We start from the raw sequence: 20,292 nt of genomic DNA, 5'->3' as shown, positions 1-20,292 counted from the left end.
GCGACAAAGTTACAAAACGACAAAGTGGCAATGGGTCAATGGGGCAATGGGTGGATGGGACAAAGTTACAAAGCGACAAAGTTACAAAGCGACAAAGGGGCAATGGGTCAACGGGGCAATGGGTCAACGGGGCAATGGGGCAATGGGGCAATGGGTCAACGGGGCAATGGGTCAATGGGGCAATGGGTGGATTCGACAAAGTTACAAAGCGACAAAGTTACAAAGCGACAAAGATACAAAGCGACAAAGTTACAAAATGACAAAGTTACAAAGCGACAAAATTACAAAGCGACAAATTACAAAGCGACAAAGTTACAAAGCGACAAAGTTACAAAGCGACAAAGGTACAAAGCGACAAAGTTACAAAGCGACAAAATTACAAAGCGACAAAGTTACAAAACGACAAAGTTACAAAGCGACAAAATTACAAAGCGACAAAATTACAAAACGACAAAGTTACAAAACGACAAAGTTACAAAGCGACAAAATTACAAAGCGACAAAGTGGCAATGGGGCAATGGGGCAATGGGGCAATGGGTGGATGGGACAAACTTACAAAGCGACAAAGTTACAAAGCAACAAAGTTACAAAGCGACAAAGGTACAAAGCGACAAAGGTACAAAGCGACAAAGGGGCAATGGGTCAACGGGGCAATGGGTCAACGGGGCAATGGGGCAATGGGGCAATGGGTCAACGGGGCAATGGGTCAACGGGGCAATGGGGCAATGGGGCAATGGGTCAACGGGGCAATGGGTCAATGGGGCAATGGGTGGATTCGACAAAGTTACAAAGCGACAAAGGTACAAAGCGACAAAGGGGCAATGGGTCAACGGGGCAATGGGTCAACGGGGCAATGGGGCAATGGGGCAATGGGTCAACGGGGCAATGGGGCAATGGGTCAACGGGGCAATGGGGCAATGGGGCAATGGGTGGATTCGACAAAGTTACAAAGCGACAAAGTTACAAAGCGACAAAGATACAAAGCGACAAAGTTACAAAATGACAAAGTTACAAAGCGACAAAATTACAAAGCGACAAATTACAAAGCGACAAAGGTACAAAGCGACAAAGGTACAAAGCGACAAAGGTACAAAGCGACAAAGTTACAAAGCGACAAAGTTACAAAGCGACAAAATTACCAAGCGACAAAATTACAAAGCGACAAAGTTACAAAGCGACAAAGTTACAAAGCGACAAAATTACAAAGCGACAAATTACAAAGCGACAAAGTTACAAAGCGACAAAGTTACAAAGCGACAAAGTTACAAAATGACAAAGTTACAAAACGACAAAATTACAAAGCGACAAAATTACAAAGAGACAAAGTGGCAATGGGGCAATGGGTCAATGGGGCAATGGGTGGATGGGACAAATTTACAAAGCGACAAAGTTACAAAGCGACAAAGGGGCAATGGGTCAACGGGGCAATGGGGCAATGGGTGAACGGGGCAATGGGTCAATGGGGCAATGGGTGGATTCGACAAAGTTACAAAGCTACAAAGTTACAAAGCGACAAAGTTACAAAGCGACAAAGGTACAAAGCAACAAAATTACAAAGCGACAAAGGTACAAAACGACAAAGGTACAAAGCGACAAAGGTACAAAGCGACAAAGGTACAAAGCGAAAAGTTACAAAGCGACAAACTTACAAAGCGACAAAGGGGCAATGGGTCAACGGGGCAATGGGTGCATGGGACAAACTTACAAAGCGACAAAGTTACAAAGCAACAAAGTTACAAAGCGACAAAGGTACAAAACGACAAAGGTACAAAGTGACAAAGGTACAAAGAGACAAAGGTACAAAGCGAAAAGTTACAAAGCGACAAACTTACAAAGCGACAAAGGGGCAATGGGTCAACGGGGCAATGGGTCAACGGGGCAATGGGGCAATGGGGCAATGGGGCAATGGGTCAACGGGGCAATGGGTCAATGGGGGCATTGGGTTGATGGGACAAAGTTACAAAGCGACAAAGTTACAAAGCGACAAAGTTACAAAGCGACAAAGTTACAAAGCGACAAAATTAAAAAGCGACAAAGTTACAAAACGACAAAGTTACAAAGCGACAAAATTACAAAGCGACAAAGTGGCAATGGGGCAATGGGTCAATGGGTGGATGGGACAAAGTTACAAAGCGACAAAGGTACAAAGCGACAAAGTTACAAAGCGACAAAGTTACAAAGCGACAAAGTTACAAAGCGACAAAGGTACAAAGCGACAAAATTACAAAGCGACAAAGTGGCAATGGGTCAATGGGGCAATGGGTGGATGGGACAAATTTACAAAGCGACAAAGTTACAAAGCCACAAAGTGGCAATGGGTCAACGGGGCAATGGGTCAACGGGGCAATGGGGCAACGGGGCAATGGGTCAATGGGGGCAATGGGTGGATGGGACAAACTTACAAATCGACAAAGTTACAAAGCAACAAAGTTACAAAGCGACAAAGTTACAAAGCGACAAAGTTACAAAACGACAAAGTTACAAAGCGACAAAATTAAAAAGCGACAAAGGGGCAATGGGTCAACGGGCCAATGGGTCAACGGGGCAATGGGTCAACGGGGCAATGGGTGGATTCGACAAAGTTACAAAGCGACAAAGTTACAAAGCGACAAAGTTACAAAGCGACAAAGTTACAAAGAGACAAAGTTACAAAGCGACAAAGTTACAAAGCGACAAAGTTACAAAGCGACAAAGTGGCAATGGGGCAATAGGTGGATGGGACAAATTTACAAAGCGACAAAGTTACAAAGCGACAAAGGGGCAATGGGTCAACGGGGCAATGGGGCAATGGGTGGATGGGACAAAGTTACAAAGCGACAAAGTTACAAAGCGACAAAGGGGCAATGGGTCAACGGGGCAATGGGTCAACGGGGCAATGGGTCAACGGGGCAATGGGTCAATGGGGCAATGGGTGGATTCGACAAAGTTACAAAGCGACAAAGTTACAAAGCGACAAAGTTACAAAGCGACAAAGTTACAAAGCGACAAAGTTACAAAGCGACAAAGTTACAAAACGACAAAGTTACAAAGCGACAAAATTACAAAGCGACAAAGTTACAAAACGACAAAGTGGCAATGGGGCAATGGGTCAATGGGGCAATGGGTGGATGGGACAAAGTTACAAAGCGACAAAGTTACAAAGCGACAAAGGGGCAATGGGTCAACGGGACAATGGGTCAACGGGGCAATGGGGCAATGGGTCAACGGGGCAATGGGTCAATGCGGCAATGGGTGGATTCGACAAAGTTACAAAGCGACAAAGTTACAAAGCGACAAAGGTACAAAGCGACAAAATTACAAAGCGACAAAATTACAAAGAGACAAAGTGGCAATGGGGCAATGGGTCAATGGGGCAATGGGTGGATGGGACAAATTTACAAAGCGACAAAGTTACAAAGCGACAAAGGGGCAATGGGTCAACGGGGCAATGGGGCAATGGGTGAACGGGGCAATGGGTCAATGGGGCAATGGGTGGATTCGACAAAGTTACAAAGCTACAAAGTTACAAAGCGACAAAGTTACAAAGCGACAAAGGTACAAAGCAACAAAATTACAAAGCGACAAAGGTACAAAACGACAAAGGTACAAAGCGACAAAGGTACAAAGCGACAAAGGTACAAAGCGAAAAGTTACAAAGCGACAAACTTACAAAGCGACAAAGGGGCAATGGGTCAACGGGGCAATGGGTGCATGGGACAAACTTACAAAGCGACAAAGTTACAAAGCAACAAAGTTACAAAGCGACAAAGGTACAAAACGACAAAGGTACAAAGCGACAAAGGTACAAAGAGACAAAGGTACAAAGCGAAAAGTTACAAAGCGACAAACTTACAAAGCGACAAAGGGGCAATGGGTCAACGGGGCAATGGGTCAACGGGGCAATGGGGCAATGGGGCAATGGGGCAATGGGTCAACGGGGCAATGGGTCAATGGGGGCATTGGGTTGATGGGACAAAGTTACAAAGCGACAAAGTTACAAAGCGACAAAGTTACAAAGCGACAAAATTACAAAGCGACAAAGTTACAAAACGACAAAGTTACAAAGCGACAAAATTACAAAGCGACAAAGTGGCAATGGGGCAATGGGTCAATGGGTGGATGGGACAAAGTTACAAAGCGACAAAGGTACAAAGCGACAAAGTTACAAAGCGACAAAGTTACAAAGCGACAAAGGTACAAAGCGACAAAATTACAAAGCGACAAAGTGGCAATGGGGCAATGGGTCAATGGGGCAATGGGTGGATGGGACAAATTTACAAAGCGACAAAATTACAAAGCCACAAAGTGGCAATGGGGCAATGGGTCAATGGGGCAATGGGTGGATGGGACAAATTTACAAAGCGACAAAGTTACAAAGCGACAAAGGGGCAATGGGTCAACGGGGCAATGGGTCAACGGGGCAATGGGGCAACGGGGCAATGGGTCAATGGGGGCAATGGGTGGATGGGACAAACTTACAAATCGACAAAGTTACAAAGCAACAAAGTTACAAAGCGACAAAGTTACAAAACGACAAAGTTACAAAGCGACAAAGTTACAAAGCGACAAAATTACAAAGCGACAAAGTTACAAAACGACAAAGTGGCAATGGGTCAATGGGGCAATGGGTGGATGGGACAAAGTTACAAAGCGACAAAGTTACAAAGCGACAAAGGGGCAATGGGTCAACGGGGCAATGGGTCAACGGGGCAATGGGGCAATGGGGCAATGGGTCAACGGGGCAATGGGTCAATGGGGCAATGGGTGGATTCGACAAAGTTACAAAGCGACAAAGTTACAAAGCGACAAAGATACAAAGCGACAAAGTTACAAAATGACAAAGTTACAAAGCGACAAAATTACAAAGCGACAAATTACAAAGCGACAAAGTTACAAAGCGACAAAGTTACAAAGCGACAAAGGTACAAAGCGACAAAGTTACAAAGCGACAAAATTACAAAGCGACAAAGTTACAAAACGACAAAGTTACAAAGCGACAAAATTACAAAGCGACAAAATTACAAAACGACAAAGTTACAAAACGACAAAGTTACAAAGCGACAAAATTACAAAGCGACAAAGTGGCAATGGGGCAATGGGTCAATGGGGCAATGGGTGGATGGGACAAACTTACAAAGCGACAAAGTTACAAAGCAACAAAGTTACAAAGCGACAAAGGTACAAAGCGACAAAGGTACAAAGCGACAAAGGGGCAATGGGTCAACGGGGCAATGGGTCAACGGGGCAATGGGGCAATGGGGCAATGGGTCAACGGGGCAATGGGTCAACGGGGCAATGGGGCAATGGGGCAATGGGGCAATGGGTCAACGGGGCAATGGGTCAATGGGGCAATGGGTGGATTCGACAAAGTTACAAAGCGACAAAGGTACAAAGCGACAAAGGGGCAATGGGTCAACGGGGCAATGGGTCAACGGGGCAATGGGGCAATGGGGCAATGGGTCAACGGGGCAATGGGGCAATGGGTCAACGGGGCAATGGGGCAATGGGGCAATGGGTGGATTCGACAAAATTACCAAGCGACAAAATTACAAAGCGACAAAGTTACAAAACGACAAAGTTACAAAGCGACAAAATTACAAAGCGACAAATTACAAAGCGACAAAGTTACAAAGCGACAAAGTTACAAAGCGACAAAGTTACAAAATGACAAAGTTACAAAACGACAAAATTACAAAGCGACAAAATTACAAAGAGACAAAGTGGCAATGGGGCAATGGGTCAATGGGGCAATGGGTGGATGGGACAAATTTACAAAGCGACAAAGTTACAAAGCGACAAAGGGGCAATGGGTCAACGGGGCAATGGGGCAATGGGTGAACGGGGCAATGGGTCAATGGGGCAATGGGTGGATTCGACAAAGTTACAAAGCTACAAAGTTACAAAGCGACAAAGTTACAAAGCGACAAAGGTACAAAGCAACAAAATTACAAAGCGACAAAGGTACAAAACGACAAAGGTACAAAGCGACAAAGGTACAAAGCGACAAAGGTACAAAGCGACAAAGTTACAAAGCGACAAAGTTACAAAGCGACAAAATTACCAAGCGACAAAATTACAAAGCGACAAAGTTACAAAGCGACAAAGTTACAAAGCGACAAAATTACAAAGCGACAAATTACAAAGCGACAAAGTTACAAAGCGACAAAGTTACAAAGCGACAAAGTTACAAAATGACAAAGTTACAAAACGACAAAATTACAAAGCGACAAAATTACAAAGAGACAAAGTGGCAATGGGGCAATGGGTCAATGGGGCAATGGGTGGATGGGACAAATTTACAAAGCGACAAAGTTACAAAGCGACAAAGGGGCAATGGGTCAACGGGGCAATGGGGCAATGGGTGAACGGGGCAATGGGTCAATGGGGCAATGGGTGGATTCGACAAAGTTACAAAGCTACAAAGTTACAAAGCGACAAAGTTACAAAGCGACAAAGGTACAAAGCAACAAAATTACAAAGCGACAAAGGTACAAAACGACAAAGGTACAAAGCGACAAAGGTACAAAGCGACAAAGGTACAAAGCGAAAAGTTACAAAGCGACAAACTTACAAAGCGACAAAGGGGCAATGGGTCAACGGGGCAATGGGTGCATGGGACAAACTTACAAAGCGACAAAGTTACAAAGCAACAAAGTTACAAAGCGACAAAGGTACAAAACGACAAAGGTACAAAGTGACAAAGGTACAAAGAGACAAAGGTACAAAGCGAAAAGTTACAAAGCGACAAACTTACAAAGCGACAAAGGGGCAATGGGTCAACGGGGCAATGGGTCAACGGGGCAATGGGGCAATGGGGCAATGGGGCAATGGGTCAACGGGGCAATGGGTCAATGGGGGCATTGGGTTGATGGGACAAAGTTACAAAGCGACAAAGTTACAAAGCGACAAAGTTACAAAGCGACAAAGTTACAAAGCGACAAAATTAAAAAGCGACAAAGTTACAAAACGACAAAGTTACAAAGCGACAAAATTACAAAGCGACAAAGTGGCAATGGGGCAATGGGTCAATGGGTGGATGGGACAAAGTTACAAAGCGACAAAGGTACAAAGCGACAAAGTTACAAAGCGACAAAGTTACAAAGCGACAAAGGTACAAAGCGACAAAATTACAAAGCGACAAAGTGGCAATGGGTCAATGGGGCAATGGGTGGATGGGACAAATTTACAAAGCGACAAAGTTACAAAGCCACAAAGTGGCAATGGGTCAACGGGGCAATGGGTCAACGGGGCAATGGGGCAACGGGGCAATGGGTCAATGGGGGCAATGGGTGGATGGGACAAACTTACAAATCGACAAAGTTACAAAGCAACAAAGTTACAAAGCGACAAAGTTACAAAGCGACAAAGTTACAAAACGACAAAGTTACAAAGCGACAAAATTACAAAGCGACAAAGGGGCAATGGGTCAACGGGCCAATGGGTCAACGGGGCAATGGGTCAACGGGGCAATGGGTGGATTCGACAAAGTTACAAAGCGACAAAGTTACAAAGCGACAAAGTTACAAAGCGACAAAGTTACAAAGAGACAAAGTTACAAAGCGACAAAGTTACAAAGCGACAAAGTTACAAAGCGACAAAGTGGCAATGGGGCAATAGGTGGATGGGACAAATTTACAAAGCGACAAAGTTACAAAGCGACAAAGGGGCAATGGGTCAACGGGGCAATGGGGCAATGGGTGGATGGGACAAAGTTACAAAGCGACAAAGTTACAAAGCGACAAAGGGGCAATGGGTCAACGGGGCAATGGGTCAACGGGGCAATGGGTCAACGGGGCAATGGGTCAATGGGGCAATGGGTGGATTCGACAAAGTTACAAAGCGACAAAGTTACAAAGCGACAAAGTTACAAACCGACAAAGTTACAAAGCGACAAAGTTACAAAGCGACAAAGTTACAAAACGACAAAGTTACAAAGCGACAAAATTACAAAGCGACAAAGTTACAAAACGACAAAGTGGCAATGGGGCAATGGGTCAATGGGGCAATGGGTGGATGGGACAAAGTTACAAAGCGACAAAGTTACAAAGCGACAAAGGGGCAATGGGTCAACGGGACAATGGGTCAACGGGGCAATGGGGCAATGGGTCAACGGGGCAATGGGTCAATGCGGCAATGGGTGGATTCGACAAAGTTACAAAGCGACAAAGTTACAAAGCGACAAAGGTACAAAGCGACAAAATTACAAAGCGACAAAATTACAAAGAGACAAAGTGGCAATGGGGCAATGGGTCAATGGGGCAATGGGTGGATGGGACAAATTTACAAAGCGACAAAGTTACAAAGCGACAAAGGGGCAATGGGTCAACGGGGCAATGGGGCAATGGGTGAACGGGGCAATGGGTCAATGGGGCAATGGGTGGATTCGACAAAGTTACAAAGCTACAAAGTTACAAAGCGACAAAGTTACAAAGCGACAAAGGTACAAAGCAACAAAATTACAAAGCGACAAAGGTACAAAACGACAAAGGTACAAAGCGACAAAGGTACAAAGCGACAAAGGTACAAAGCGAAAAGTTACAAAGCGACAAACTTACAAAGCGACAAAGGGGCAATGGGTCAACGGGGCAATGGGTGCATGGGACAAACTTACAAAGCGACAAAGTTACAAAGCAACAAAGTTACAAAGCGACAAAGGTACAAAACGACAAAGGTACAAAGCGACAAAGGTACAAAGAGACAAAGGTACAAAGCGAAAAGTTACAAAGCGACAAACTTACAAAGCGACAAAGGGGCAATGGGTCAACGGGGCAATGGGTCAACGGGGCAATGGGGCAATGGGGCAATGGGGCAATGGGTCAACGGGGCAATGGGTCAATGGGGGCATTGGGTTGATGGGACAAAGTTACAAAGCGACAAAGTTACAAAGCGACAAAGTTACAAAGCGACAAAATTACAAAGCGACAAAGTTACAAAACGACAAAGTTACAAAGCGACAAAATTACAAAGCGACAAAGTGGCAATGGGGCAATGGGTCAATGGGTGGATGGGACAAAGTTACAAAGCGACAAAGGTACAAAGCGACAAAGTTACAAAGCGACAAAGTTACAAAGCGACAAAGGTACAAAGCGACAAAATTACAAAGCGACAAAGTGGCAATGGGGCAATGGGTCAATGGGGCAATGGGTGGATGGGACAAATTTACAAAGCGACAAAATTACAAAGCCACAAAGTGGCAATGGGGCAATGGGTCAATGGGGCAATGGGTGGATGGGACAAATTTACAAAGCGACAAAGTTACAAAGCGACAAAGGGGCAATGGGTCAACGGGGCAATGGGTCAACGGGGCAATGGGGCAACGGGGCAATGGGTCAATGGGGGCAATGGGTGGATGGGACAAACTTACAAATCGACAAAGTTACAAAGCAACAAAGTTACAAAGCGACAAAGTTACAAAACGACAAAGTTACAAAGCGACAAAGTTACAAAGCGACAAAATTACAAAGCGACAAAGTTACAAAACGACAAAGTGGCAATGGGTCAATGGGGCAATGGGTGGATGGGACAAAGTTACAAAGCGACAAAGTTACAAAGCGACAAAGGGGCAATGGGTCAACGGGGCAATGGGTCAACGGGGCAATGGGGCAATGGGGCAATGGGTCAACGGGGCAATGGGGGCAATGGGTGGATTCGACAAAGTTACAAAGCGACAAAGTTACAAAGCGACAAAGATACAAAGCGACAAAGTTACAAAATGACAAAGTTACAAAGCGACAAAATTACAAAGCGACAAATTACAAAGCGACAAAGTTACAAAGCGACAAAGTTACAAAGCGACAAAGGTACAAAGCGACAAAGGTACAAAGCGACAAAATTACAAAGCGACAAAGTTACAAAACGACAAAGTTACAAAGCGACAAAATTACAAAGCGACAAAATTACAAAACGACAAAGTTACAAAACGACAAAGTTACAAAGCGACAAAATTACAAAGCGACAAAGTGGCAATGGGGCAATGGGTCAATGGGGCAATGGGTGGATGGGACAAACTTACAAAGCGACAAAGTTACAAAGCAACAAAGTTACAAAGCGACAAAGGTACAAAGCGACAAAGGTACAAAGCGACAAAGGGGCAATGGGTCAACGGGGCAATGGGTCAACGGGGCAATGGGGCAATGGGGCAATGGGTCAACGGGGCAATGGGTCAACGGGGCAATGGGGCAATGGGGCAATGGGGCAATGGGTCAACGGGGCAATGGGTCAATGGGGCAATGGGTGGATTCGACAAAGTTACAAAGCGACAAAGGTACAAAGCGACAAAGGGGCAATGGGTCAACGGGGCAATGGGTCAACGGGGCAATGGGGCAATGGGGCAATGGGTCAACGGGGCAATGGGGCAATGGGTCAACGGGGCAATGGGGCAATGGGGCAATGGGTGGATTCGACAAAATTACCAAGCGACAAAATTACAAAGCGACAAAGTTACAAAACGACAAAGTTACAAAGCGACAAAATTACAAAGCGACAAATTACAAAGCGACAAAGTTACAAAGCGACAAAGTTACAAAGCGACAAAGTTACAAAATGACAAAGTTACAAAACGACAAAATTACAAAGCGACAAAATTACAAAGAGACAAAGTGGCAATGGGGCAATGGGTCAATGGGGCAATGGGTGGATGGGACAAATTTACAAAGCGACAAAGTTACAAAGCGACAAAGGGGCAATGGGTCAACGGGGCAATGGGGCAATGGGTGAACGGGGCAATGGGTCAATGGGGCAATGGGTGGATTCGACAAAGTTACAAAGCTACAAAGTTACAAAGCGACAAAGTTACAAAGCGACAAAGGTACAAAGCAACAAAATTACAAAGCGACAAAGGTACAAAACGACAAAGGTACAAAGCGACAAAGGTACAAAGCGACAAAGGTACAAAGCGAAAAGTTACAAAGCGACAAACTTACAAAGCGACAAAGGGGCAATGGGTCAACGGGGCAATGGGTGCATGGGACAAACTTACAAAGCGACAAAGTTACAAAGCAACAAAGTTACAAAGCGACAAAGGTACAAAACGACAAAGGTACAAAGAGACAAAGGTACAAAGAGACAAAGGTACAAAGCGAAAAGTTACAAAGCGACAAACTTACAAAGCGACAAAGGGGCAATGGGTCAACGGGGCAATGGGTCAACGGGGCAATGGGGCAATGGGGCAATGGGGCAATGGGTCAACGGGGCAATGGGTCAATGGGGGCATTGGGTTGATGGGACAAAGTTACAAAGCGACAAAGTTACAAAGCGACAAAGTTACAAAGCGACAAAGTTACAAAGCGACAAAATTACAAAGCGACAAAGTTACAAAACGACAAAGTTACAAAGCGACAAAATTACAAAGCGACAAAGTGGCAATGGGGCAATGGGTCAATGGGTGGATGGGACAAAGTTACAAAGCGACAAAGGTACAAAGCGACAAAGTTACAAAGCGACAAAGTTACAAAGCGACAAAGTTACAAAGCGACAAAGGTACAAAGCGACAAAATTACAAAGCGACAAAGTGGCAATGGGTCAATGGGGCAATGGGTGGATGGGACAAATTTACAAAGCGACAAAATTACAAAGCCACAAAGTGGCAATGGGGCAATGGGTCAATGGGGCAATGGGTGGATGGGACAAATTTACAAAGCGACAAAGTTACAAAGCGACAAAGGGGCAATGGGTCAACGGGGCAATGGGTCAACGGGGCAATGGGGCAACGGGGCAATGGGTCAATGGGGGCAATGGGTGGATGGGACAAACTTACAAATCGACAAAGTTACAAAGCAACAAAGTTACAAAGCGACAAAGTTACAAAGCGACAAAGTTACAAAACGACAAAGTTACAAAGCGACAAAATTACAAAGCGGCAAAGGGGCAATGGGTCAACGGGCCAATGGGTCAACGGGGCAATGGGTCAACGGGGCAATGGGTGGATTCGACAAAGTTACAAAGCGACAAAGTTACAAAGGGACAAAGTTACAAAGCGACAAAGTTACAAAGAGACAAAGTTACAAAGCGACAAAGTTACAAAGCGACAAAGTGGCAATGGGGCAATAGGTGGATGGGACAAATTTACAAAGCGACAAAGTTACAAAGCGACAAAGGGGCAATGGGTCAACGGGGCAATGGGGCAATGGGTGGATGGGACAAAGTTACAAAGCGACAAAGTTACAAAGCGACAAAGGGGCAATGGGTCAACGGGGCAATGGGTCAACGGGGCAATGGGTCAACGGGGCAATGGGTCAATGGGGCAATGGGTGGATTCGACAAAGTTACAAAGCGACAAAGTTACAAAGCGACAAAGTTACAAACCGACAAAGTTACAAAGCGACAAAGTTACAAAGCGACAAAGTTACAAAACGACAAAGTTACAAAGCGACAAAATTACAAAGCGACAAAGTTACAAAGCGACAAAGTTACAGAACGACAAAGTTACAAAGTGACAAAATTACAAAGCGACAAAGTGGCAATGGGGCAATGGGTGGATGGGACAAATTTACAAAGCGACAAAGTTACAAAGCGACAAAGGGGCAATGGGTCAACGGGGCAATGGGGCAATGGGTGGATGGGACAACGTTACAAAGCGACAAAGTTACAAAGCGACAAAGGGGCAATGGGTCAACAGGGCAATGGGTCAACGGGGCAATGGGTCAACGGGGCAATGGGTCAACGGGGCAATGGGTCAACGGGGCAACGGGGCAATGGGGCAATGGGGCAATGGGTGGATTCGACAAAGTTACAAAGCGACAAAGTTACAAAGCGACAAAGTTACAAAGCGACAAAGTTACAAAGCGACAAAGTTACAAAGCGACAAAGTTACAAAGCGACAAAGTTACAAAGCGACAAAGTTACAAAGCGACAAAGTGGCAATGGGTCAATGGGGCAATGGGTGGATGGGACAAAGTTACAAAGCGACAAAGTTACAAAGCGACAAAGGGGCAATGGGTCAACGGGGCAATGGGTCAACGGGGCAATGGGGCAATGGGGCAATGGGTCAACGGGGCAATGGGTCAATGGGGCAATGGGTGGATTCGACAAAGTTACAAAGCGACAAAGTTACAAAGCGACAAAGTTACAAAGCGACAAAGTTACAAAGCGACAAAGTTACAAAGCGACAAGTTACAAAGCGACAAAGTTACAAAGCGACAAAGGTACAAAGCGACAAAGGTACAAAGCGACAAAGGTACAAAGCGACAAAATTACAAAGCGACAAAGTTACAAAGCGACAAAATTACAAAGCGACAAAGTTACAAAACGACAAAGTTACAAAGCGACAAAATTACAAAGCGACAAAATTACAAAACGACAAAGTTACAAAACGACAAAGTTACAAAGCGACAAAATTACAAAGCGACAAAGTGGCAATGGGGCAATGGGGCAATGGGGCAATGGGTGGATGGGACAAACTTACAAAGCGACAAAGTTACAAAGCAACAAAGTTACAAAGCGACAAAGGTACAAAGCGACAAAGGTACAAAGCGACAAAGGGGCAATGGGTCAACGGGGCAATGGGTCAACGGGGCAATGGGGCAATGGGGCAATGGGTCAACGGGGCAATGGGTCAATGGGGGCAATGGGTGGATGGGACAAAGTTACAAAGCGACAAAGTTACAAAGCGACAAAGGTACAAAGCGACAAATTTACAAAGCGACAAAATTAGAAAGCGACAAAATTACAAAGCGACAAAGTTACAAAGCGACAAAGTTACAAAACGACAAAGTTACAAAGCGACAAAATCACAAAGCGACAAAGTGGCAATGGGGCAATGGGTCAATGGGGCAATGGGTGGATGGGACAAAGTTACAAAGCGACAAAGTAACAAAGCGACAAAGTTACAAAGCGACAAAGGTACAAAGCGACAAAGGGGCAATGGGTCAACGGGGCAATGGGTCAACGGGGCAATGGGTCAACGGGGCAATGGGTGTATTCGACAAAGTTACAAAGCGACAAAGTTACAAAGCGACAAAGGTACAAAGCGACAAAGTTACAAAATGACAAAGTTACAAAGCGACAAAGTTACAAAACGACAAAGTTACAAAGCGACAAAATTACAAAGCGACAAAGTTACAAAGCGACAAAGTTACAGAACGACAAAGTTACAAAGCGACAAAATAGCAATGGGGCAATGGGTGGATGGGACAAATTTACAAAGCGACAAAGTTACAAAGCGACAAAGGGGCAATGGGTCAACGGGGCAATGGGGCAATGGGTGGATGGGACAAAGTTACAAAGCGACAAAGTTACAAAGCGACAAAGTTACAAAGCGACAAAGGGGCAATGGGTCAACGGGGCAATGGGTCAACGGGGCAATGGGTCAACGGGGCAATGGGGCAATGGGGCAATGGGTGGATTCGACAAAGTTACAAAGCGACAAAGTTACAAAGTGACAAAGTTACAAAGCGACAAAGTTACAAAGCGACAAAGTTACAAAGCGACAAAGGTACAAAACGACAAAGTTACAAAGCGACAAAGTTACAAAGCGACAAAATTACAAAGCGACAAAGTTACAAAACGACAAAGTGGCAATGGGTCAATGGGGCAATGGGTGGATGGGACAAAGTTACAAAGCGACAAAGTTACAAAGCGACAAAGGTACAAAACGACAAAGTTACAAAGCGACAAAATTACAAAGCGACAAAATTACAAAACGACAAAGTTACAAAACGACAAAGTTACAAAGCGACAAAATTACAAAGCGACAAAGTGGCAATGGGGCAATGGGTCAATGGGGCAATGGGTGGATGGGACAAACTTACAAAGCGACAAAGTTACAAAGCAACAAAGTTACAAAGCGACAAAGGTACAAAGCGACAAAGGTACAAAGCGACAAAGGGGCAATGGGTCAACGGGGCAATGGGTCAACGGGGCAATGGGGCAATGGGTCAACGGGGCAATGGGTCAACGGGGCAATGGGGCAATGGGGCAATGGGTCAACAGGGCAATGGGTCAATGGGGCAACGGGTGGATTCGACAAACTTACAAAGCGACAAAGTTACAAAGCGACAAAGTTACAAAGCGACAAAATTACAAAGCGACAAAATTACAAAGCGACAAAGTTACAAAACGACAAAGTTACAAAGCGACAAAATTACAAAGCGACAAATTACAAAGCGACAAAGTTACAAAGCGACAAAGTTACAAAACGACAAAATTACAAAGCGACAAAATTACAAAGAGACAAAGTGGCAATGGGGCAATGGGTCAATGGGGCAATGGGTGGATGGGACAAATTTACAAAGCGACAAAGTTACAAAGCGACAAAGGGGCAATGGGTCAACGGGGCAATGGGGCAATGGGTGAAGGGGGCAATGGGTCAATGGGGCAATGGGTGGATTCGACAAAGTTACAAAGCTACAAAGTTACAAAGCGACAAAGTTACAAAGCGACAAAGGTACAAAGCAACAAAATTACAAAGCGACAAAGGTACAAAACGACAAAGGTACAAAGCGACAAAGGTACAAAGCGACAAAGGTACAAAGCGAAAAGTTACAAAGCGACAAACTTACAAAGCGACAAAGGGGCAATGGGTCAACGGGGCAATGGGTGCATGGGACAAACTTACAAAGCGACAAAGTTACAAAGCAACAAAGTTACAAAGCGACAAAGGTACAAAACGACAAAGGTACAAAGCGACAAAGGTACAAAGAGACAAAGGTACAAAGCGAAAAGTTACAAAGCGACAAACTTACAAAGCGACAAAGGGGCAATGGGTCAACGGGGCAATGGGTCAACGGGGCAATGGGGCAATGGGGCAATGGGTCAACGGGGCAATGGGTCAATGGGGGCATTGGGTTGATGGGACAAAGTTACAAAGCGACAAAGTTACAAAGCGACAAAGTTACAAAGCGACAAAATTACAAAGCGACAAAGTTACAAAACGACAAAGTTACAAAGCGACAAAATTACAAAGCGACAAAGTGGCAATGGGGCAATGGGTCAATGGGTGGATGGGACAAAGTTACAAAGCGACAAAGGTACAAAGCGACAAAGTTACAAAGCGACAAAGTTACAAAGCGACAAAGGTACAAAGCGACAAAATTACAAAGCGACAAAGTGGCAATGGGGCAATGGGTCAATGGGGCAATAGGTGGATGGGACAAATTTACAAAGCGACAAAATGACAAAGCCACAAAGTGGCAATGGGGCAATGGGTCAATGGGGCAATGGGTGGATGGGACAAATTTACAAAGCGACAAAGTTACAAAGCGACAAAGGGGCAATGGGTCAACGGGGCAATGGGTCAACGGGGCAATGGGGCAACGGGGCAATGGGTCAATGGGGGCAATGGGTGGATGGGACAAACTTACAAATCGACAAAGTTACAAAGCAACAAAGTTACAAAGCGACAAAGTTACAAAGCGACAAAGTTACAAAACGACAAAGTTACAAAGCGACAAAGTTACAAAGCGACAAAATTACAAAGCGACAAAGTTACAAAACGACAAAGTGGCAATGGGTCAATGGGGCAATGGGTGGATGGGACAAAGTTACAAAGCGACAAAGTTACAAAGCGACAAAGGGGCAATGGGTCAACGGGGCAATGGGTCAACGGGGCAATGGGGCAATGGGGCAATGGGTCAACGGGGCAATGGGTCAATGGGGCAATGGGTGGATTCGACAAAGTTACAAAGCGACAAAGTTACAAAGCGACAAAGATACAAAGCGACAAAGTTACAAAATGACAAAGTTACAAAGCGACAAAATTACAAAGCGACAAATTACAAAGCGACAAAGTTACAAAGCGACAAAGTTACAAAGCGACAAAGGTACAAAGCGACAAAGTTACAAAGCGACAAAATTACAAAGCGACAAAGTTACAAAACGACAAAGTTACAAAGCGACAAAATTACAAAACGACAAAGTTACAAAGCGACAAAGGTACAAAGCGACAAAGGTACAAAGCGACAAAGGGGCAATGGGTCAACGGGGCAATGGGTCAACGGGGCAATGGGGCAATGGGGCAATGGGTCAACGGGGCAATGGGTCAACGGGGCAATGGGGCAATGGGGCAATGGGTCAACGGGGCAATGGGTCAATGGGGCAATGGGTGGATTCGACAAAGTTACAAAGCGACAAAGGTACAAAGCGACAAAGGGGCAATGGGTCAACGGGGCAATGGGTCAACGGGGCAATGGGGCAATGGGGCAATGGGTCAACGGGGCAATGGGGCAATGGGTCAACGGGGCAATGGGGCAATGGGGCAATGGGTGGATTCGACAAAGTTACAAAGCGACAAAGTTACAAAGCGACAAAGTTACAAAGCGACAAAATTACCAAGCGACAAAATTACAAAGCGACAAAGTTACAAAACGACAAAGTTACAAAGCGACAAAATTACAAAGCGACAAATTACAAAGCGACAAAGTTACAAAGCGACAAAGTTACAAAGCGACAAAGTTACAAAATGACAAAGTTACAAAACGACAAAATTACAAAGCGACAAAATTACAAAGAGACAAAGTGGCAATGGGGCAATGGGTCAATGGGGCAATGGGTGGATGGGACAAATTTACAAAGCGACAAAGTTACAAAGCGACAAAGGGGCAATGGGTCAACGGGGCAATGGGGCAATGGGTGAACGGGGCAATGGGTCAATGGGGCAATGGGTGGATTCGACAAAGTTACAAAGCTACAAAGTTACAAAGCGACAAAGTTACAAAGCGACAAAGGTACAAAGCAACAAAATTACAAAGCGACAAAGGTACAAAGCGACAAAGGTACAAAGCGACAAAGGTACAAAGCGACAAAGGTACAAAGCGAAAAGTTACAAAGCGACAAACTTACAAAGCGACAAAGGGGCAATGGGTCAACGGGGCAATGGGTGCATGGGACAAACTTACAAAGCGACAAAGTTACAAAGCAACAAAGTTACAAAGCGACAAAGGTACAAAACGACAAAGGTACAAAGCGACAAAGGTACAAAGAGACAAAGGTACAAAGCGAAAAGTTACAAAGCGACAAACTTACAAAGCGACAAAGGGGCAATGGGTCAACGGGGCAATGGGTCAACGGGGCAATGGGTCAACGGGGCAATGGGTCAACGGGGCAATGGGGCAATGGGGCAATGGGGCAATGGGTCAACGGGGCAATGGGTCAATGGGGGCATTGGGTTGATGGGACAAAGTTACAAAGCGACAAAGGTACAAAGCGACAAAGTTACAAAGCGACAAAGTTACAAAGCGACAAAGTTACAAAGCGACAAAGGTACAAAGCGACAAAGTTACAAAGCGACAAAATTACAAAGCGACAAAGGGGCAATGGGTCAACGGGGCAATGGGTCAACGGGGCAATGGGGCAACGGGGCAATGGGTCAATGGGGGCAATGGGTGGATGGGACAAACTTAGAAATCGACAAAGTTACAAATCGACAAAGTTACAAAGCGACAAAGTTACAAAGCGACAAAGTTACAAAACGACAAAGTTACAAAGCGACAAAATTACAAAGCGACAAAGGGGCAATGGGTCAACGGGCCAATGGGTCAACGGGGCAATGGGTCAACGGGGCAATGGGTGGATTCGACAAAGTTACAAAGCGACAAAGTTACAAAGCGACAAAGTTACAAAGAGACAAAGTTACAAAGAGACAAAGTTACAAAGCGACAAAGTTACAAAGCGACAAAGTTACAAAGCGACAAAGGGGCAATGGGTCAACGGGGCAATGGGGCAATGGGTGAACGGGGCAATGGGTCAATGGGGCAATGGGTGGATTCGACAAAGTTACAAAGCTACAAAGTTACAAAGCGACAAAGTTACAAAGCGACAAAGGTACAAAGCAACAAAATTACAAAGCGACAAAGGTACAAAACGACAAAGGTACAAAGCGACAAAGGTACAAAGCGACAAAGGTACAAAGCGAAAAGTTACAAAGCGACAAACTTACAAAGCGACAAAGGGGCAATGGGTCAACGGGGCAATGGGTGCATGGGACAAACTTACAAAGCGACAAAGTTACAAAGCAACAAAGTTACAAAGCGACAAAGGTACAAAACGACAAAGGTACAAAGCGACAAAGGTACAAAGAGACAAAGGTACAAAGCGAAAAGTTACAAAGCGACAAACTTACAAAGCGACAAAGGGGCAATGGGTCAACGGGGCAATGGGTCAACGGGGCAATGGGGCAATGGGGCAATGGGTCAACGGGGCAATGGGTCAATGGGGGCATTGGGTTGATGGGACAAAGTTACAAAGCGACAAAGTTACAAAGCGACAAAGTTACAAAGCGACAAAATTACAAAGCGACAAAGTTACAAAACGACAAAGTTACAAAGCGACAAAATTACAAAGCGACAAAGTGGCAATGGGGCAATGGGTCAATGGGTGGATGGGACAAAGTTACAAAGCGACAAAGGTACAAAGCGACAAAGTTACAAAGCGACAAAGTTACAAAGCGACAAAGGTACAAAGCGACAAAATTACAAAGCGACAAAGTGGCAATGGGTCAATGGGGCAATGGGTGGATGGGACAAATTTACAAAGCGACAAAATTACAAAGCCACAAAGTGGCAATGGGGCAATGGGTCAATGGGGCAATGGGTGGATGGGACAAATTTACAAAGCGACAAAGTTACAAAGCGACAAAGGGGCAATGGGTCAACGGGGCAATGGGTCAACGGGGCAATGGGGCAACGGGGCAATGGGTCAATGGGGGCAATGGGTGGATGGGACAAACTTACAAATCGACAAAGTTACAAAGCAACAAAGTTACAAAGCGACAAAGTTACAAAGCGACAAAGTTACAAAGCGACAAAGTTACAAAGCGACAAAATTACAAAGCGACAAAGGGGCAATGGGTCAACGGGCCAATGGGTCAACGGGGCAATGGGTCAACGGGGCAATGGGTGGATTCGACAAAGTTACAAAGCGACAAAGTTACAAAGCGACAAAGTTACAAAGCGACAAAGTTACAAAGAGACAAAGTTACAAAGCGACAAAGTTACAAAGCGACAAAGTGGCAATGGGGCAATAGGTGGATGGGACAAATTTACAAAGCGACAAAGTTACAAAGCGACAAAGGGGCAATGGGTCAACGGGGCAATGGGGCAATGGGTGGATGGGACAAAGTTACAAAGCGACAAAGTTACAAAGCGACAAAGGGGCAATGGGTCAACGGGGCAATGGGTCAACGGGGCAATGGGTCAACGGGGCAATGGGTCAATGGGGCAATGGGTGGATTCGACAAAGTTACAAAGCGACAAAGTTACAAAGCGACAAAGTTACAAACCGACAAAGTTACAAAGCGACAAAGTTACAAAGCGACAAAGTTACAAAACGACAAAGTTACAAAGCGACAAAATTACAAAGCGACAAAGTTACAAAGCGACA

The sequence above is a fragment of the Hemicordylus capensis genome, chromosome 12 (assembly GCF_027244095.1).
Source record: "Hemicordylus capensis ecotype Gifberg chromosome 12, rHemCap1.1.pri, whole genome shotgun sequence".
NCBI classification, from domain to species: Eukaryota; Metazoa; Chordata; class Lepidosauria; order Squamata; family Cordylidae; genus Hemicordylus; species Hemicordylus capensis.
Note: the sequence above shows the minus strand (reverse complement) of the source record.